Genomic DNA, 18931 nt, shown 5'->3' with positions numbered 1-18931 from the left:
TGGTTTGCGAAACCCAGCATCATGAAGTGTTGCTGAAATTCAACATGTCAGCTGAGGCCAGAGATTCCTGCGTTCCCTGAGTCCTTGAGTGTCGTCTCTGTTGTTTGAAAGCACAAAGCTGTTCCTGATGGTCCAGTGTGTCCGATTCTGGGCTCTCACAGCTGTAACTGGGGTTTGAGCTCCGTTAAGGGACTGGTTTTGTGGAGAGAACCAAGCAGAAGAATTGACAGTTTCAGCAGGAAAGGTGACCATTGCTCCACAACCTCAGTCCCAGGATTCATTCCTGCTTCACCCAGCATGGCCCTATGATCAACAGAAATGAACTGCCAGTGGAGGTCCTCAGTAATCCAGGTCCTGGTTTCTCTAGATTGCTGTGTTGTAGTCAGGACACTTGCAAATATCAGCCTCTTTCCTCCATGATCTCTCATTCTTTCTGTTCTCTCCATTTCTCCTCTTCGTTTCTACTCCTTGCTGACTGTTGTTCCTCACTTGTGGCAGAGTTCAGTCAGTGGACCAGACATTTTGCCACTGCACTGTCCATCATCAGGGCATTTAACATCCAGGACTGGCTCCCAGATCATGGCCATGACCTCATCCCCTGCACCAGTGGACAGTTCATCAAGGATGGCAAACATGTGGGTCTCAAATTCCCCTCCATCTTTGTAGGTTGGTTACATTTCCTCCTGGTCTTTAATCCATCTTTAGTTGACATTTTTCTGTTGAGCCCAGTTTGTTGACTGCCAGGCTGTCTTACTTTTCAATGGCACAACAGCAGACAGCAAGAGGGTTGCTATGGTGCAGTTGGTAAAATCCCTATCAATGGTCTGCAGAAATATGCTGGGAGTTCTTTTTTATTATGAACCAGAATTCAAAGACCAAAAGCACAGAATTTAGAGATCAAAGAAAGAAATCAAAGACAGAACCTGAAGATCAGGAAATGGCACAGATCAATGAGATCCATGGACTCATCAGTGAAGGTTTTCTTTTGGTTCATGGTCACTTGTTGTCGTACTGGTGTGATGATGTCAGACCCTTCACATTCAGTTCAAACAGACTCCAAAGTGTAGCTGTGATGCAGAGGGCAGCAGCCTTGTGCTTGGTACCGTCATGGTTCTCTGCATTGTTAGCAAACTCACCAAAGACCTCCCTGAAAGCAGGATCATTTTCCCACAGTGCTTTTTTAACCAAGTACCAATTTGTCCCCCTTTAAAAAAACAACAAAGATGAGATCAGACTGAGATGGAAAAGATGATATGGATGTGATTTATGGCTTTCAAACTCCAAATATTAAATTTTTCTTCAGGGCTTTTGAGAGGTTCTGGGTAATGAATGAAAATTTAAGTTGGGCAAAAACGACATGCGGGGTCACTGTGTGTGTTTACACGTGTGTGTATTTCTTGTTTTATGGTGTTGGAGACCATTTCCATCATCAACACTGATCAGGAGTCCTCGTCCTCATGGGGACCAAAGACCGGCCCTGATGCAGCGCAATGCAGTTTGTGAGTTCTTTCAGAGTGAAGGTCTGGATTGAGTTTAGTTTCAAATAAAGATTAAGATTCAGTTGGTTAAGATTAAGATTAAGATTAAGGTTAGGCTGCACATAGAATGAAGTTGATCGAATGTTCTCATAAGAATAGCTGGGCACACCTGAGTGTGTTTACATGCAGACTTCCTCTTGTGACAACTGATGTCATTGGAAACCATCTTGAGGACATTTGGAGAAAGTTCAATCATTCAGCTGCAGGTACAGTGACTTACAACACTGCAACAACAACAAAAAATCACCCTCCACAAACACTCTTGTCCAACATTTGTGCCCAAATTTTCTCCTCATGAGGCATCAAATCACTACAAAAACAGCCATTAAGTTGATCTGGTTGGCACTGGTATTTGTTCTTGCTGCAGCTCAGGAGTGATTCAGGAGAAGAGTTTCAGAACAGCCCAGGTTGGGGACTGGAATTTTGAAGTTTCCCCTGGAACCAAACAACCTTGGGAGGTAAAACCTCCAATCCTAGCCACTCAGATGCAGCAGCAGAAGAAGCTGTCATCCACCCTGACAGTCAGAGCATCAAGTCAAGAAAACATCAACCATCTTGTATGTGGAGTCTGGATTCTTTTCTAGAATGAGACGGCAATGACAGTCCTGCCAAGTGACATCACTGACATGACTGGATGACTTCAGTCACGTGACTGGATGACTTCAGTCACATGACTGGATGACCTGAATGAATAAGAAATCAAACATAAAAATGCTTTGTTTTAAGATCTAGAATATCTTGTGAATATCTGGAGCTTCATTCCAGCAGCAGACCTCCTCAGGTGATGACTTCATATTTGACATGTTTACCATTCAATGAGACTCATTGTCAGTCCATTGAAATCTACTGGTGTTCCTGGTGAGTTGATTTAACAACATGAGCTGACAGAATCTACGTTCAGGTAGGAACCACCACATCCAGGGGTCTGGACCTTAGAGCAGGCAGAGCCATCGAAGTAGCAGACTAAGCTAGCAGACGTTAGCATTGAGAAGAAACTGATACCTGAGTCTACTTTTGGGTCTGGTCAAGTGATGACACAATAATATGCCATCGTTTTCAGACTGACGCCTGCTCAGCACTGACCAAACACTGCCCTATTGCATTGTGGGAAATTTCTGCTTGGCTTGTGTCCATCAATACACACAAAGAAATTTATCTCATGTTGCCGTGACCCGGATTCGAACCGGGGTTGCTGCGGCCACAACGCAGAGTACTAACCACTCTAGGATAAGGGCCTCCTCAACAGCAGTTTGAGCTTCTATGTCTTTGTCTCATTGAGTGTTAGGGCGAACAGCTGTTGAAAAGCTGATGCGCGACTGCGGCGGCCCCTGATGCAGGAGACGGGCCAGGCCCCGTTCAGAAGGTGGTGGATATTATTCTTGGTGTTTTTAGGGCATGTTTCGGCCTGTCAAATCCTGATCGGGGCCAGTTTGGTTGTGTTGTCTGCAGCATTATAAAGGTGGGTCAAACAATTTAGGTTGAGACGAAGGACGGCACGGGCAGAGCAGACGCAGGTCTTCATTCCACCCGCAGAGCTGTAGAGCATGGATCATGTCAAGGACTAAATGAGGGGAAAGAGAGCAGGAGAGCAGGGCAGAGACAAACACAGAGAATGCTCTCCTAAAACAAGGACTGTTCTGTCAATGGTAGAGCAGAGTGGCGCAGAGGAAGCGTGCTGGGCCCATAACCCAGAGGTCGATGGATCGAAACCATCCTCTGCTAAAAGAAGAAAAATAAAATAGACCTGCATCTTCAGAAATATGTGTCTGTTAAAAAGAGGTTTATAAGGATATTTTCTTCCACCAGAGTCACCAACCATTGTGAGAGTTAACAACAGTCCACTTTCTGACTGAAGCAAAAGTAGACTTCAAAAGGTTTTTCTGATTCAACATAGCAGCTAAATTTCCATTTCCATTTCCTGAACAGGACAGGTTATAAAAAAGGGAATGTCATGACTTCCTCTGTATGTTAGAATATGAACGACTAAAAATGTTCATGCCCAGTTTAAAGTTAGAATTAAACTGAAAATACCAAAATCTCCCCTCTTCAGTCCTGTCACTCAGTGTTGTAAACTGTTTCAAACAAATTCTACTGTTCAAAGGGTTCAAGTGTTTCTAATGAAGCTGAATGTTCTCCTCTGCTTTCCTCAATTGGGTTTCTTTCATGTCCTCCTGAGATCAAAGACAGAATTCGAGGTACAAATAAATATACTATCAAAGCCCCCTGATGACATCATCATCAATTCTGTCTTTGATCTGGAGGCTCTTGCTTTAATCTTGGCTTTGATCTGACTATGCTTTAATCTTGGCTTTGATCGGACTAATGTTTCCTGACAGGTTGCTGTTTGCACTCCAGAGCAACCAGTAGTTGATCCTATCAGACCAGTCTGATGAACAAAGCTTTTCACTGTCAGTGGAATCACTGGGAAAAGAAACTCCTCCTGTCAGATGAAGGCTTCACTGTGTTGAGGAGGGTTTCTTCAGATGATTCTAGAAGAATAAATCAAAACCTCATCATTGAACATGAACATTAATCACTGATGACTGTTTTAACTGAACCTACTGGATACTGTGGTGCCTGATGAGGAGACAACTTGGGTACAAAGTTGCAGAAGAGGGTTTTTGGAGAGGAGATTTAGATGAGATGGTTTCCAAATCAAATCGGTTGTTACAAGGGAAAGTCTGCATGGAAACACACACACACACACACACACACACACACACACACACACACACACACACACACACACACACACACACACACACACACACAGAGTCCTACTGACTAACCCATGTTTTTCTTCACTTAAACCACCACTGGAGTATTGAAAGAGATTGCATGAGACACCATCAACTTAAATTAAAAACCCCTGACTGCCTTTAATTCCCTCCTGGCTGCAGGAAATTAGACAGACCAGCCCCTAGAGCGGGCCTGCATGGTGGTGCAGTGGTTAGCACTGTGCCCTCATAGCAAGAAGGTTCCGGGTTCGAGTTTTGGCTCGGGCGCGGGATCTTTCTGTGTGGAGTCTCCATGTTCTCCCCGTGCCGGCGTGCGTCCTCTCTGATACTCCAGCTTCCTCCCACAGTCCAAAAACATGCAATTTGGGGACGAGGCTGATTGGATTCTTTAAATTGACCGTAGGTATGAGTGTGAATGGTTGTTTGTCTCTGTGTGTTGGCCCTGCGATGGACTGGCGACCTGTCCAGGGTGAACCCCGCCTCTCGCCCATAGATGCTGGGATAGGCTCCAGCCCCCCCGCGACCCTTACTAGTAAGGAATAAGCAGAAGATGACGATGGATGGCCCATAGAGTGGAGGTGAGACCACAACCATGCTCTACAATCAATATTTACATCAAACCAGCACCATCTCAACAACTTAACCTGACTAAATATATACATGATTCCAGACTACTACACCAACTCAGTCATACATCCACATAATCATTCAATGAACCTTGTCTGTGATTGTACCCCCTCCCCCATCTGGGAGCAAAGGTTTGCACCTACAGCTCTTAAGGAGCTTCCTTGGGCCGCTCTCCCCTTTTGGCTCCACCCCCTTTAAGGAAACCACCAGGAAGAGGTGAGGACTGACCGTGACGACTGAAACTGCCACATTTACATGAGACAAACTAGATCAACACTAAATACCAGGCCTTGCACAGTGATTCCCACTGACTGACACTGGGGTCTTCATTTTCCACAGGCAGGATGGCCGGTCCCCCTGTGCTTCCCAGGTCCCTCCCTGGAACACATGGCATAGAAAATGTTTCACTTGTTTGCTGATTCAATAAAACTCACCATTAACATGTGTGTGTGCCTCTAATTTACATAAACTGTTAATACCAAGACAAATGCTACCTTCAATTAATCATTGATGTCATGGAACCCTTGGTCTCCATTACATTGGTCAACCAGAGAAGCTTCAACTGGTGACGCTCATTAAACCATGCATGAAGGTCAAGGTGCATTATCTGCTGCGCTCTTTAACAGGGGAATTAGCTCCAATGGTAGAGCGCTAGCTTAGCATGTGAGCAGTAGAGGGATCGATGCCCTCCTTCTCAGAATACTTTAACTTGTTCTGTTGATCAGAGGAGCTGCTGGGTGTTGAATGCTGATGTTTGTCCACTGCTGTGATAAAGTGTCCCCAGCAAGTCATCACCCTGTAAAGCACCAAATAACAAAAGTTACACTTTACAAGTAGAACAGGTCCAGTTCAACACTCCTTAAATGAATTTACACCCAACAATTCTTCATGAGCAAGCACATCCTAGCTTAGGCCCAACTTTTCTTGGCGCTCTCCCAGATGCTTGGGAGCTTCTGGGGGAGCGCTAGTTGGGCCTAAGCCAGGAGCTAAGCTAAGTTGGTCTGCACCAGCTAGTGGGGGTTGGCTAGCTCTCGCAGCTTTTGGTGCAGAGCCGCTGCTGGTCCAATTCAACATCGCTAAGCCTCACCTCCAACACAACAAAAAAACTACATTTAACACACTTATCAGTATCACTAAAGGAGGCAGAGGAGGAAGAAAACATGTGGCACTCTGAGCAGGAGAGAGGAGGACAAGAGGGAGAAGCCATCGTTAGCTTAGCGTGTTTACAAGGCAGAAAGACTGTTGCTACCAGAATGATGGTCTTTTAAACTTCAGCCAAATAAAGCAAGTAGGTACGGACGAAGGGGAGGACAACAAAGACAAAGACAAGATGGTTGATGTTTTCTTGACTTGATGCTCTGACTGTCAGGGTGGATGACAGCTTCTTCTGCTGCTGCATCTGAGTGGCTAGGATTGGAGGTTTTACCTCCCAAGGTTGTTTGGTTCCAGGGGAAACTTCAAAATTCCAGTCCCCAACCTGGGCTGTTCTGAAACTCTTCTCCTGAATCACTCCTGAGCTGCAGCAAGAACAAATACCAGTGCCAACCAGATCAACTTAATGGCTGTTTTTGTAGTGATTTGATGCCTCATGAGGAGAAAATTTGGGCACAAATGTTGGACAAAGACAAAGACACAAGAAACAGAGATAATAACCATAAACTCCATAACAACCATAACAAATATAACCATACAGAACATATATAACAAATATAACAAGAAAAGTATTAAAAGATGTGTCACCTCTGGTCAGATACCCTGATTTGCATTTATGTCTCTCAGCATTTGCATTTTCATGTTAAAGCCTCCAGAATGAGGGGATGAATGCTGCAAAATGGAACAGCAACATTGAACCCAAGTACAGGATTGGTGGGAGACTGATGGTCGCTGTTTGGGTTTTTGAAGAACAAGGAGGGCGTGGCTTCAAGTTGGATTCTCAGAGACAATTTCCCCAACCTCTACATTGGAATCTGCACTGCCATCCAGTCACATGACTGAAGTCATCCAGTCACATGACTGAAGTCATCCTGTCATGTCAGTGATGTCACTTGGCAGGACTGTCATTGCCGTCTCATTCCAGAAAAGAATCCAGACTCCACCTGTGACTCCATGATAACTGATGGACCTCTGGTTGGAGGCTGGACGATGATGTTTGGACTGGAAGGAAAACTCCTTGTCCAAATTCCATTGTGTTCAAGTTTAAAGTCCCACAATCAGAAGTAGCTGAATCTGACAGGTGGAGGTTTGGAACTACAAGATGGTGATGTTTTCTTGACTTGATGCTCTGACTGTCAGGGTGGATGACAGCTTCTTCTGCTGCTGCATCTGAGTGGCTATGATTGGAGGTTTTACCTCCCAAGGTTGTCTGGTTCCAGGGGAAATTTTAAAATTCCAGTCCCCAACCTGGGCTGTTCTGAAACTCTTCTCCTGAATCACTCCTGAGCTGCAGCAAGAAAAAATACCAGTGCCCAACCAGATCAACTTAATGGCTGCTAACAGCCTCAGACACTTGATTTCCATCAATCTGGAGCCAAGAAGGCCCTCACCTGTGGTTCTCCTCCAGGAGGGTCCAGGTTCTGCCATTGTGGCTCCTGGTGCCACTGCCAGAGAGCCTCAGCTGCACACTGCAACATTTCAACAGGAGATTGACATTCCTTCAAATGTCCTGACATCTGATTCCAATGGTTCTGTTCCATCTTTATATTTGAAAATAAATCACACAATGAAAGCTGCCTCAGCTGCTTTAAGAGAGAGAACAAGCTAAGAGATCTGAAACCAGTAAAATATGCTTTTCTGTGTGCAAACTAGTGAGGGGCATGGAAGGATATTTTACCACCAATACAGAACCCAGACTTTAGTCATGTGATGAGATGGCGACTCTGATTATGAAGTTAATGGACAAAATGTGAATTGAAAGAAAACACATTTCTTCAGTAGACTTTGATCCAACATTGAAGTTAGAGTTTGGTGGCTGCTCCATGTTGGGACGTAGCAGGGTAGCTCCTTTGCATCCTCTGCTGCCAGTTCAACCACTCACTCCCATCAGTGGAGAGCAGCTTCAACTGGGTTTGGAATTTACCACTGTGGATGCATAGGAATGTGGAGAAAATGTCCTTTATCAGAAGTGGGATTTGAACCCACGCCTCCAGGAGAGACTGCGACCTGAACGCAGCGCCTTAGACCGCTCGGCCATCCTGACAGACACTGAAAGTTGCAGACTTCAATATCAAATGAATTCATTCACTGACAAAGTAGAATTTTTTCCACAGGAGCTACTGGCTCCTTAGTTGTTACATTTATTGTTAACATTAAACACACAGTCTGAGTTCATGGCAGTAAGAAATGAACCAGAACATTTGAACCACGTAACATCTCTTGATCAGTTTGTTACATGGGACACATTCCAGACAGGAAGGTCCTTCTGAGACTTGAAGTGGGATCACTGGACCCAGAGTCCAGAGGGCTCACCATTCCACCATGGAACCAAACACAAAGAGGAGGTTCCTCTGAATACCACTTGACATCACCTGCAATCAACCTGTTGATATTTGGAGGTTCATCTTGCTCTTGTTCCAGACTACATTGGCAAAAGGATCATGAACCACAAGGAAATCATGGAACTCCAGATTGATTCAGGACTTTCTAACTCCATCGTATGACCTGGGAGCAAAGACTGGCCAGGCCTTCCTTAATTTATCAGTTAATTACTGCTTCAACAAACATGCCACTTAATTAAGTTACCAGAATTTCTCTCATTGAAAAACCCACCAGCCTGATTTCTTGACATGACATGAAAAATTCTCCAAGAACCCACAGTTGGGTGGAAAGATACCAGGTTAACCAGGAGGAGTCCTGTTCCTGAACCATGGATGGAACAAAGTCCACTGGAAAACTCAGCAGTTCCTGAGTGCCAGATCCATCCGGGAGCTTGGGTCTCCCCTTGACTGTGGTGATCCATGAGATCAAGGAGGACAGAGGGAAGAAGGATCCTGTTGGAGATCTCCTACCTTCTTCCTCCACTTCACTACTACTTGGATGTCAGGAATATGAGGTACTTTACTCAAATGACGTATTAGGAGTTTCCTGTTTGACAAGAAGGAAGTCAGAGGTTCATACCTCACTTGTTGGTGGTGCCCTCAACCTGCTGAGAGCATCACTTAGTTCTCTACAGAGAAACATGGCAGCTCTGCTGAAGGCTGCAGGAAACCTGCTGGAACTGAGACTTGGACTCAGATCACTGGATTCAAAGTCCAGGGTGCCAACAGGTCCACCAGGGCATCTGTGCTTTACTTACCGTGTAAAAAGGACCACAGTGGTCGTCTGGTTTTAATTTAACAAACAAATACGGTTGAAAACTTTGAGACAGAGACACAGGGCTCTTATTTGAAGGGCCATGGGATGGGAAATATCCCAGACCTCAGAGATCAGAGCTCTCACTTTGATCTCAGGGTCCTGACTTTGGGGGTTCTTCCTTTGGTCTTCAAATACTCGTGGTTTTTATTGGCAGAACTTTCAACTTGCATGCAAAGAGAATCACAGTCAATGGAAACCCAGCAGACAGTGTTTATTTCTAATAAATCAGACAATCGCACAAATGAGAATGAAAGGAAAAAACAATAAAAGGTTTTAAAATCCTTCTCCACTCTAAAGCTTTTTAAAGTTCATTTGAAGGTTCAAAGGTGGAGGTGAGGAGGTCACCCTGATCCTCCCTGTCGTCACTGCCAGGATTCTTTCTTCTGGTGCTGTGGTTCTTCTGATGAAGGGGGCGTGATGTTTGCTGTCTCAGGCTCCACCAAATGTCCTCTTTAGGACGCCACAATGTGGCCTCTTCACTGCTCCATCTTCCCTGCATCGGAGACACCAGGGTTCCTCCTGGTGCCGACCCCATCGTCCTTCTACCCAATGGTGCGGCCATGGATCCTCAGAGGAGGCTGGGATCCTTTTCTCATCGGAACCACAGTTTTTCCTGGAGGGAACAACAGGAGCTTTGTTGTAATGTTTTGCTCTGTGTTTCCTGCACAGACCGTCAGGATCTGTGACGCCATCTTGTGGTAGGGGGTCATCATCTTGTTGTGTGGTAGTGGATTCATTGATCTGCTGTTTCAACACATTCAAGTTCATTATCCTACAAGTCAAAGTACATTTGGTGTGGAGTTTTAGTTTCTGGCCTCAATCATAACGTGTGCCTTTCTTCTTCATGAACATTTCTCAGCTTTGTAAGTTTATTCTAGTTTTTCTTCCTCACTTTTCTATTCCATTGTTGTTGAAGATTCGACTGCAGGTTGGAGTTCCCTGTTGACTGAAGCAGAAACAGGAACAAAAAGCTGGAGGCTGTCAGAGCTCCAAGTTGGGGGCTGATATTAAAGTAGGAGATGAACACATCCAGGTTAGCATCCCTCTCAGAAGCTGCTACTTTAGCTCTTCAGAATACAGCAGCCTAGCATAGCTTCATCTGGCCAGTTAGTGGCCCACTTTGTCTGGGATATCAGGTTCAAGGTTCTTCACAGCTCTGAATGAAGGCTTTCTAAAGTGTTAACCAGTACTCCAGTTGTAAAAAACAATCAGGGGGGATGGTAGATTTTGATGTTTAGGAACAGATCATTTGTGCTGATGACAGCCCATCAGGTCAGAGACCAACAGTGTACCCTTACTCCTCTCAAACAACATGCATGCTATGGATATTACCTGTCTGCTACTCCTGTCATTGATCTTGACCAAGCCCCCAGGCTGACACTGCTACCACTGCTCCTACATAGTGAGAGTCAAATGCAGAGGACATTTTCCCACCGGGTGCAAGTGCAACTTCATACTCATGATACCTATAAATCTGGGAATTCTTCTATATTTTGAAACAAAACATTCTCAAGTCAAGTCCATTTTAATTAAAGTGCAAGAGCAAAAGAATGAAACAAATGTACCGTGGCAGGATAGCGCTACACTCCCCACCATGAGGGGCAGTATGGCAGACGATAGTGAGTGGTCACCTAGCAGTAGACCTGGTCCGACCCTTCTCCGTCCTTTCCACTTCCTCTCCCTCCTTTACGGAGCCGACAGCCGTGCGTGGTGGCGTCTCGCTGGTAAGCAGATCGGTTACAAACAAAGGTACCTCAAAACCTCAAAATAATGCTACAGTGATGTCGGAAGAATTGCTCATGATCTCAAAATGATGCTAACAGTAATGAAGTGATAGTTGCTAATAAACTCAAAGTGATGCTGACACGAATGTAGTAAGAGTTGCTACCAACCTCAAAATAATACGACAGTGATGTTTGAAGAATTGCTAATGATCTCAAAAGGATGCGACAGTGATGGAGTAAGAATTGCTAATAAACTCAAAATGATGCCAACAGTAATGGAGTGAACGTTTCGAATAACCTCAAAGTGATGCTGACAGTCATGTAGTAAGTGTTGCTACGAACCTCAAAATAATACGACAGTAATGTAGTAAGAGTTGCTACGAACCTCAAAATAATGCGACAGTGATGTCAGTAGAATTGCTCAAGATCTCAAAATGATGCGACAGTGATTTAGTAAGAATTGCTAATGAACTCAAGATGATGCTAACAGTAATGGAGTGAAACTTTCAAATAACCTCAAAGTGATGCTGACAGTCATGTAGTAAGTGTTGCTACGAACCTCAAAATAATGCGACAGTAATGTAGTAAAAGTTGCTACGAACCTCAAAATATTGCTACAGTGATGTCAGAAGAATTGCTAATGAACTCAAGATGATGCTAACAGTAATGTAGTGATAGTTGCTAAGAAACTCAGTGATGCTTACAGTAATGTGGTCAGAGTTTCGAACAACCTCAAAGTGATGGTGACAGTCATTTAGTAAGAGTTGCTAATGAACTCAATTTAATGCTTCAGATTCATTCAGATTCAGATTCAGATGACTTTATTTATCCCCGAGGGGCAATTAAAATACGGTACAACTGAGCAGCATGACATTAAAAAACAAAACAAAGAAAAAAAAAAACGGACATGACAGTGGGAATAAATTAGAGAATAAAAATAAGATTAAAGATAAAAATACAATAAATATACTACATACAGTATGTACACAATGTAGAATGAAGAGTAAGGTGACTGGAGTGAGTGAATAAAGTGCAGACAATGTAAACAGTATAAACAGTGTAACAGTGAAGACAGGATATTGAGTAGTCCGGGGAGAGTATGTAGGTGTGTGTGTGTCGGGTGTTGGTGTGGGGAAGGTGTTAGCAGCTGGAGTTAAAGAGAAGAATGGCTTTGGGGACAATGGTGGCTTTCCTCCTCTCAGTTCTGCAGGCCACACAGCGGAGGCGTCGCCCAGAGGGGAGCCATTCAAATGCAGAGTGGAGTATGTGTGAGGGGTCTTTGATGATCTTGGCTGCCTGTCTCAGGGCCTGTTGGCTGTAAACGTGTGAAAGAGTTCTGACAGGCAGGCCGATGATTTTGGAGCACACTGATGCAGTGCGCTGCAGTCTGTTCCGGTTCTGGAGGCTGAGGGAGTCGAACCAGCAGGTTATGGAGGATGTGATGATGCTTTCCACAAAGGCGTAGTAGAAAGTCATCATGATGGGTGCGCTGACTCCAAAGGAATTGAGTTTCCTGAGGAGGAACAGTCGTTGGTGACACCTCCTGAGAATCTCCTCTGTGTTGGCAGAAAAGTTCAGGAGGTTGTCAAAGATTGTGCCCAGGTATTTGTACTCTTCGACCACTTCCACTGGCTTCCCGTGGATGGTGGTGATGACAGCAGAAGCCAGATCCCTCTGCTTGCTGGAGAAGGTCACCACCATCTCTTTGGTCTTGCTGACGTTCAGTTCTAGTTTGGAGCTGTCACACCACTCTACAAACTCCTGAAGAGCGGGTCCATGATGTTGTGCTGGGCCTGACAGCAGTGACAGGAGAACTGTGTCGTCAGCATATTTCACCAGGTGGCAGTTGGGCTGTGTGGATCGGGAGTCATCTGTGTAGAGGAGGAAGAGCAGGGGGGAGAGCACACAGCCCTGGGGGGAGCCAGTTGAGGTGAAGCGGAGGTCCGAAAGGGAGTTGTTGACCCGAACTTTCTGAGTCCTGTTGGTCAGAAAGTCCAGAATCCACAGTATAAGCTGGTCGTCCAGATGGAAGCAGGAGGAGAGTTTGGTGGCCAGGATGTGGGGCTGCAGTGTGTTAAATGCTGATGAGAAATCAGCGAACAGAAGTCTGGCGGAGGAGTTAGGAAGCTCCAGGTGCTTGTGGATGGAGTCCAAGATGAAGATTTTTGCATCCTCGACGCCTCTGCGTGCATGATAAGCAAACGGGAGTGGGTCCATCAGGGGGTCGGTTGCTCTGATGATGTGCTGTTTTATGATCTTCTCCATGGCCTTCATCACCAGGGAGGTGAGGGCCACGGGGCGGAGATCGTTCAGAGACTTAGGGTTGTATTTTTTGGGGGATGGGGATGACTGTGGAGTGTTTCCACAGCTGGGGAACTGTGTGACTGTCCATGGAGTGTTGAAATAGAGTCCGGAAAACAATGGCGAGTTGTCCCGCACAGTGCCTCAGGACTCTGCTTCTGATATTGTCAGGGCCGGGTGAGCTCCTTTCCCTGGTCCTCCTGAGGGCTCTCACCACGTCCTCCGTCGTGAAGGTATGAATGCTACAGTGATGTCGTGAGAAGTGCTCAACAACTCAAAATGATGCTAACAGTAATGTAGTGATAGTTGCTAATAAACTCAAAGTGATGCTGACAGTAATGTAGTAAGAGTTGCTACGAACCTTAAGATAATGCAACAATAATGTAGTAAGAGTTGCTACGAACCTCAAAATAATGCGACAGTGATGTCAGAAGAATTGCAAATGATCTCAAAATGATGCAAAAGTGATGTAGTAAGAATTGCTAATGAACTCAAAATGATGCTAACAGTAATGGAGTGAACGTTTCGAATAACCTCAAAGTGATGCTGACAGTCATGTAGTAAGTGTTGCTACAGACCTCAAAATAATGCGACAGTAATGTAGTAAAAGTTGCTACGAACCTCAAAATATTGCGACAGTGATGTCGGAAGAATTGCTAATGAACTCAAAATGGTGCTAACAGTAATGTAGTGATAGTTGCTAATAAACTCAGTGATGCTTACAGTAATGTAGTAAGAGTTTCGAACAACCTAAAAGTGATGCTGTCAGTCATGTAGTAAAAGTTGCTTCTAACCTCAAAATGATGCTAACAGTTATGTCGTGATAGTTGCTAATCAACTCAGTGATGCTGACAGTGATGTAGTAAGTGTTTCGAACAACCTCAAAGTGATGCTGACAGTCTTGTACTAAGAGTTGCTACGAACCTCAAAATATTGCACGGGAATGTAGTAAAAGTTGCTACGAACCTCCAAATATTGCGACAGTGATGTCGGAAGAATTGCTAATGAACTCAAGATGATGCTAACAGTAATGGAGTGAAACTTTCGAATAACCTAAAAGTGATGCTGAAAGTCATGTAGTAAGTGTTGCTACGAACCTCAAAGTGATGGGACAGTAATGTAGTAAAACTTGCTACGAACCTCAAAATATTGTGACAGTGATGTCGGAAGAATTGCTAATGAACTCAAGATGATGCTAACAGTAATGTAGTGATAGTTGCTAAGAAACTCAGTGATGCTTACAGTAATGTAGTAAGAGTTTCGAACAACTTCAAAGTGATGCTGACAGTAATGTAGTAAGAGTTGAAAATGAACTCAATTTAATGCTACAGTGATGTCGTGACAATTGCTCAACAACTCAAAATGATGCTAACAGTAATGTAGTGATAGTTGCTCATAAACTCAAAATAATGCAACAATAATGTAGTAAGAGTTGCTACGAACCTCAAAATATTGCGACAGTGATGTCGGAAGAATTGCTAATGAACTCAAAATGATGCTAACAGTAATGGAGTGATAGTTGCTAATCAACTCAGTGATGCTTACAGTAATGTAGTAAGTGTTTCGAATAACCTCAAAGTGATGCTGACAGTCATGTAGCAAGAGTTGCTACGAACCTCAAAATAATGCGACAGTGATGTCGGAAGAATTGCTAATGATCTCAAAAAGATGCTAAAAGTAATGGAGTGAACGTTTCGAATAACCTCAAAGTGATGCTGACAGTCATATAGTTAGAGTTGCTACGAACCTCAAAAAAATGCGACAGTAATGTCGGAAGAATTGCTAATGATCTCAAAAAGATGCTAAAAGTAATGGAGTGAACGTTTCGAATAACCTCAAAGTGATGCTGACAGTCATATAGTTAGAGTTGCTACGAACCTCAAAAAAATGCGACAGTAATGTAGTAAAAGTTAATACGAACCTCAAAATATTGCGACAGTGATGTCGGAAGAACTGCTAATGAACTCAAAATGATGCTAACAGTAATGTAGTGATAGTTGCTAATCAACCCAGTGATGCTTACAGTAATGTAGTAAGTGTTTCGAACAACCTCAGTGATGCTGACAGTCATGTAGTAAGAGTTGCTACGAACCTCAAAATAATGCGACAGTGATGTCATAAGAATTGCTAAAGATCTCAAAATGATGCGACAGTGATGTCAGAAGAATTGGTAATGATCTCAAAATGATGCTAACAGTAATGGAGTGAACGTTTCGAATAACCTCAAAGTGATGCTGAAAGTCATGTACTAAGAGTTGCTACGAACCTCAAAATAATGCGACAGTAATGTAGTAAAAGTTAATACGAACCTCAAAATATTGCGACAGTGATGTCGGAAGAACTGCTAATGAACTCAAAATGATGCTAACATTAATGTAGTGATAGTTGCTAATCAACTAAGTGATGCTAACAGTAATGTAGGAAGTGTTTCGAATAACCTCAAAGTGATGCTGACAGTCATGTAGTAAGAGTTGCTACGAACCTTTAAATAATGTGACAGTGATGTCAGAAGAATTGCTAATGATCTCAAAATGATGCGACAGTGATGTAGTAAGAATTGCTAATGAATTCAAAATGATGCTAAGAGTAATGGAGTGAACGTTTCGAATAACCTCAAAGTGATGCTGACAGTCATGTCGTAAGAGTTGCTACAAACCTCAAAAAAATGCGACAGTAATGTAGTAGAAGTTGCTACGAACCTCAAAATATTGCGACAGTGATGCCGGAAGAATCGCTAATGAACTCAAGATGATGCTAACAGTAATGTAGTGAAAGTTGCTAAGAAACTAAGTGATGCTTACAGTAATGTAGTAAGAGTTTCGAACAACCTCAAAGTGATGCTGACAGTCATTTAGTAAGAGTTGCTAATGAACTCAATTCAATGCTACAGTGATGTCGTGAGAATTGGTCATGAACTCAAAATGATGCTAAAAGTAATGGAGTGAAAGTTGCTAATAACCTCAAAGTGATGCTGACAGTCATGTAGTAAGTGTTGCTACGAACCTCAAAATAATGTGACAGTAATGTAGTAAAAGTTGCTACGAACCTCAAAATATTGCGACAGTGATGTCGGAAGTATTGCGAATGAACTCAAAATGAAGCTAACAGTAATGTAGTGATAGCTGCTAATCAAGTCAGTGATGCTTACAGTAATGTAGTAAGTGTTTCGAATAACCTCAAAGTGATGCTGAAAGTCATGTACTAAGAGTTGCAACGAACCTCAAAATAATGCGACAGTAATGTAGTAAAAGTTGCTACGAACCTTAAAATATTGCGACAGTGATGTCGGAAGAATTGCTAAAGATCTCAAAATGATGCGACAGTGATGTAGTAAAAGTTGCTACGAACCTCAAAATATTGCGACAGTGATGTCGGAAGAATTGCGAATGATCTCAAGATTATGCTAACAGTAATGGAGTGAAACTTTCGAATAACCTCAAAGTGATGCTGACAGATATGTAGTAAGTGTTGCTACGAACCTTAAAATAATGCAACAATAATGTAGTAAGAGTTGCTACGAACCTCAAAATAATGTGACAGTGATGTCAGAAGAATTGCTAATGACCTCAAAATGATGCGACAGTGATTTAGTAAGAATTGCTAATGAACTTAAAATGATGCTAACAGTGATGGAGTGAACGTTTCAAATAACCTCAAAGTGATGCTGACAGTCATGTACTAAGAGTTGCTATGGACCTCAACATAATGCGACAGTAATGTAGTAAAAGTTCCTACGAACCTCAAAATATTGCGACAGTGATGTCGAAAGAATTGCTCATGAACTCAAGATGATACTTACAGTAATGGAGTGAAACTTTCGAATAACCTCAAAGTGATGCTGACCGTCATGTAGAAAGAGTTGCTACGAACCTCAAAATAATGCGAAAGTAATGTAGAAAAATATGCTACGAACCTCAAAATATTGCGACAGTGATGTCGGAAGAATTGCTAGTGATCTCAAAATGATGCTAAAAGTAATGGAGTGAACATTTCGAATAACCTTAAAGTGATGCTGAAAGTCATGTACTAAGAGTTGCTACGAACCTCAAAATATTGCGACAGTGATGTCGGAAGAACTGCTAATGAACTCAAAATGATGCTAACATTAATGTAGTGATAGTTGCTAATCAACTCAGTGATGCTTTCAGTAATGTAGTAAGTGTTTCGAACAACCTCAGTGATGCTGACAGTCATGTAGTAAGAGTTGCTACGAACCTCAAAATAATGCGACAGTGATGTCATAAGAATTGCTAATGATCTCAAAATGATGCGACAGTGATGTAGTAAGAATTGCTAGTGAACTCAAAATGATGCTAACAGTAATGGAGTGAAAGTTTCGAATAACCTCAAAGAGATAATGACAGTCATGTAGAAAGAGTTGCTACGAACCTCAAAATAATGCGACAGTGATGTCGTAAAAGTTGCTACGAACCTCAAAATATTGCGACAGTGATGTCGGAAGAATTGCTAATGAACTCAAAATGATGCTAACAGTAATGTAGTGATAGTTGCTAATCAACTCATTGATGCTGACAGTAATGTAGTAAGTGTTTCGAACAACCTCAGTGATGCTGAAAGTTATGTAGTAAGAGTTGCTACGAACCTCAAAATAATGCGACAGTGATGTCAGAAGAATTGCTAAAGATCTCAAAATGATGCGACAGTGATTTAGAAAGAATTGCAAATGATTTCAAAATGATGCTAACAGTAATGGAGTGAACGTTTCGAATAAACTCAAAGTGATGCTGACAGTCATGTACTAAGAGTTGCTAAGAACCTCAAAATAATGCGACAGTTATGTCGTAAAAGTTGCAACGAACCTCAAAATAATGTGACAGTGATGTCGTAAGAATTGCAAATGAACTCAAGATGATGCTAACAGTAATGGAGTGAAACTTTCGAATAACCTCAAAGTGATTCTGACAGTAATGTAGTAGGTGTTTCGAATAACCTCAAAGTGATGCTGAAAGTCATGTAGCAAGAGTTGCTACGAAACTCAAAATATTGCGACAGTGATGTTGGAAGAAATGCTAATGATCTCAAAATGATGTGAAAGTGATGTAGTAAGAATTGCTAATGAACTCAAAATGATGCTAAAAGTTATGGAGTGAAAGTTTCGAATAACCTCAAAGTGATGCTGACAGTCATGTAGTAAGTGTTGCTACGAACCTCAAAATAATGCGACAGTAATGTAGTGATAATTGCTCATAAACTCAAAGTGATGCTGACAGTAATGTAGTAAGAGTTGCTACGAACCTTAAAATAATGCAACAATAATGTAGTAAGAGTTGCAACGAACCTCAAAATATTGCGACAGTGATGTTGGGAGAATTGCTAATGAACTCAAAATGATGCTAAAAGTAATGTAATGATAGTTGCTAATCAAGTCAGTGATGCTTACAGTAATGTAGTAAGTGTTTCGAATAACCTCAAAGTGATGCTGACAGTCATGTAGTAAGAGTTGCTCCGAACCTCAATATAATGCGACAGTAATGTAGTAAAAGTTGCTACGAACCTCAAAATATTGTGACAGTGATTTCGGAAGAATTGCTAATAATCTCAAAATGATGCGACAGTGATGTAGTAAGAATTGCTAATGAACTCAAAATGATGCTTACAGTAATGGAGTGAAAGTTTCGAATAACCTCAAAGT

At 42.7% G+C, this 18931-nt stretch overlaps 1 non-coding gene and 1 gene segment (V, D, J or C); both read left to right on the top strand.

Annotated features, from left to right (window-relative positions):
* Positions 1 to 18931, top strand: part of LOC147270010 (Ig kappa chain V-III region MOPC 63-like) — a 495635-nt gene that overhangs the window by 53790 nt on the left and 422914 nt on the right.
* Positions 3189 to 3260, top strand: trnam-cau (transfer RNA methionine (anticodon CAU)). Its single transcript has one exon. It is a non-coding gene; the product is annotated as a tRNA-Met (tRNA).

This window comes from Aulostomus chinensis, chromosome 1, assembly GCF_037954235.1.
Source record: "Aulostomus chinensis isolate RoL2024-O1b breed Wild chromosome 1, RoL_Achi_v1.0, whole genome shotgun sequence".
Lineage (NCBI taxonomy): Eukaryota > Metazoa > Chordata > Actinopteri > Syngnathiformes > Aulostomidae > Aulostomus > Aulostomus chinensis.
This window is presented reverse-complemented; position numbering and strand designations above follow the sequence as displayed.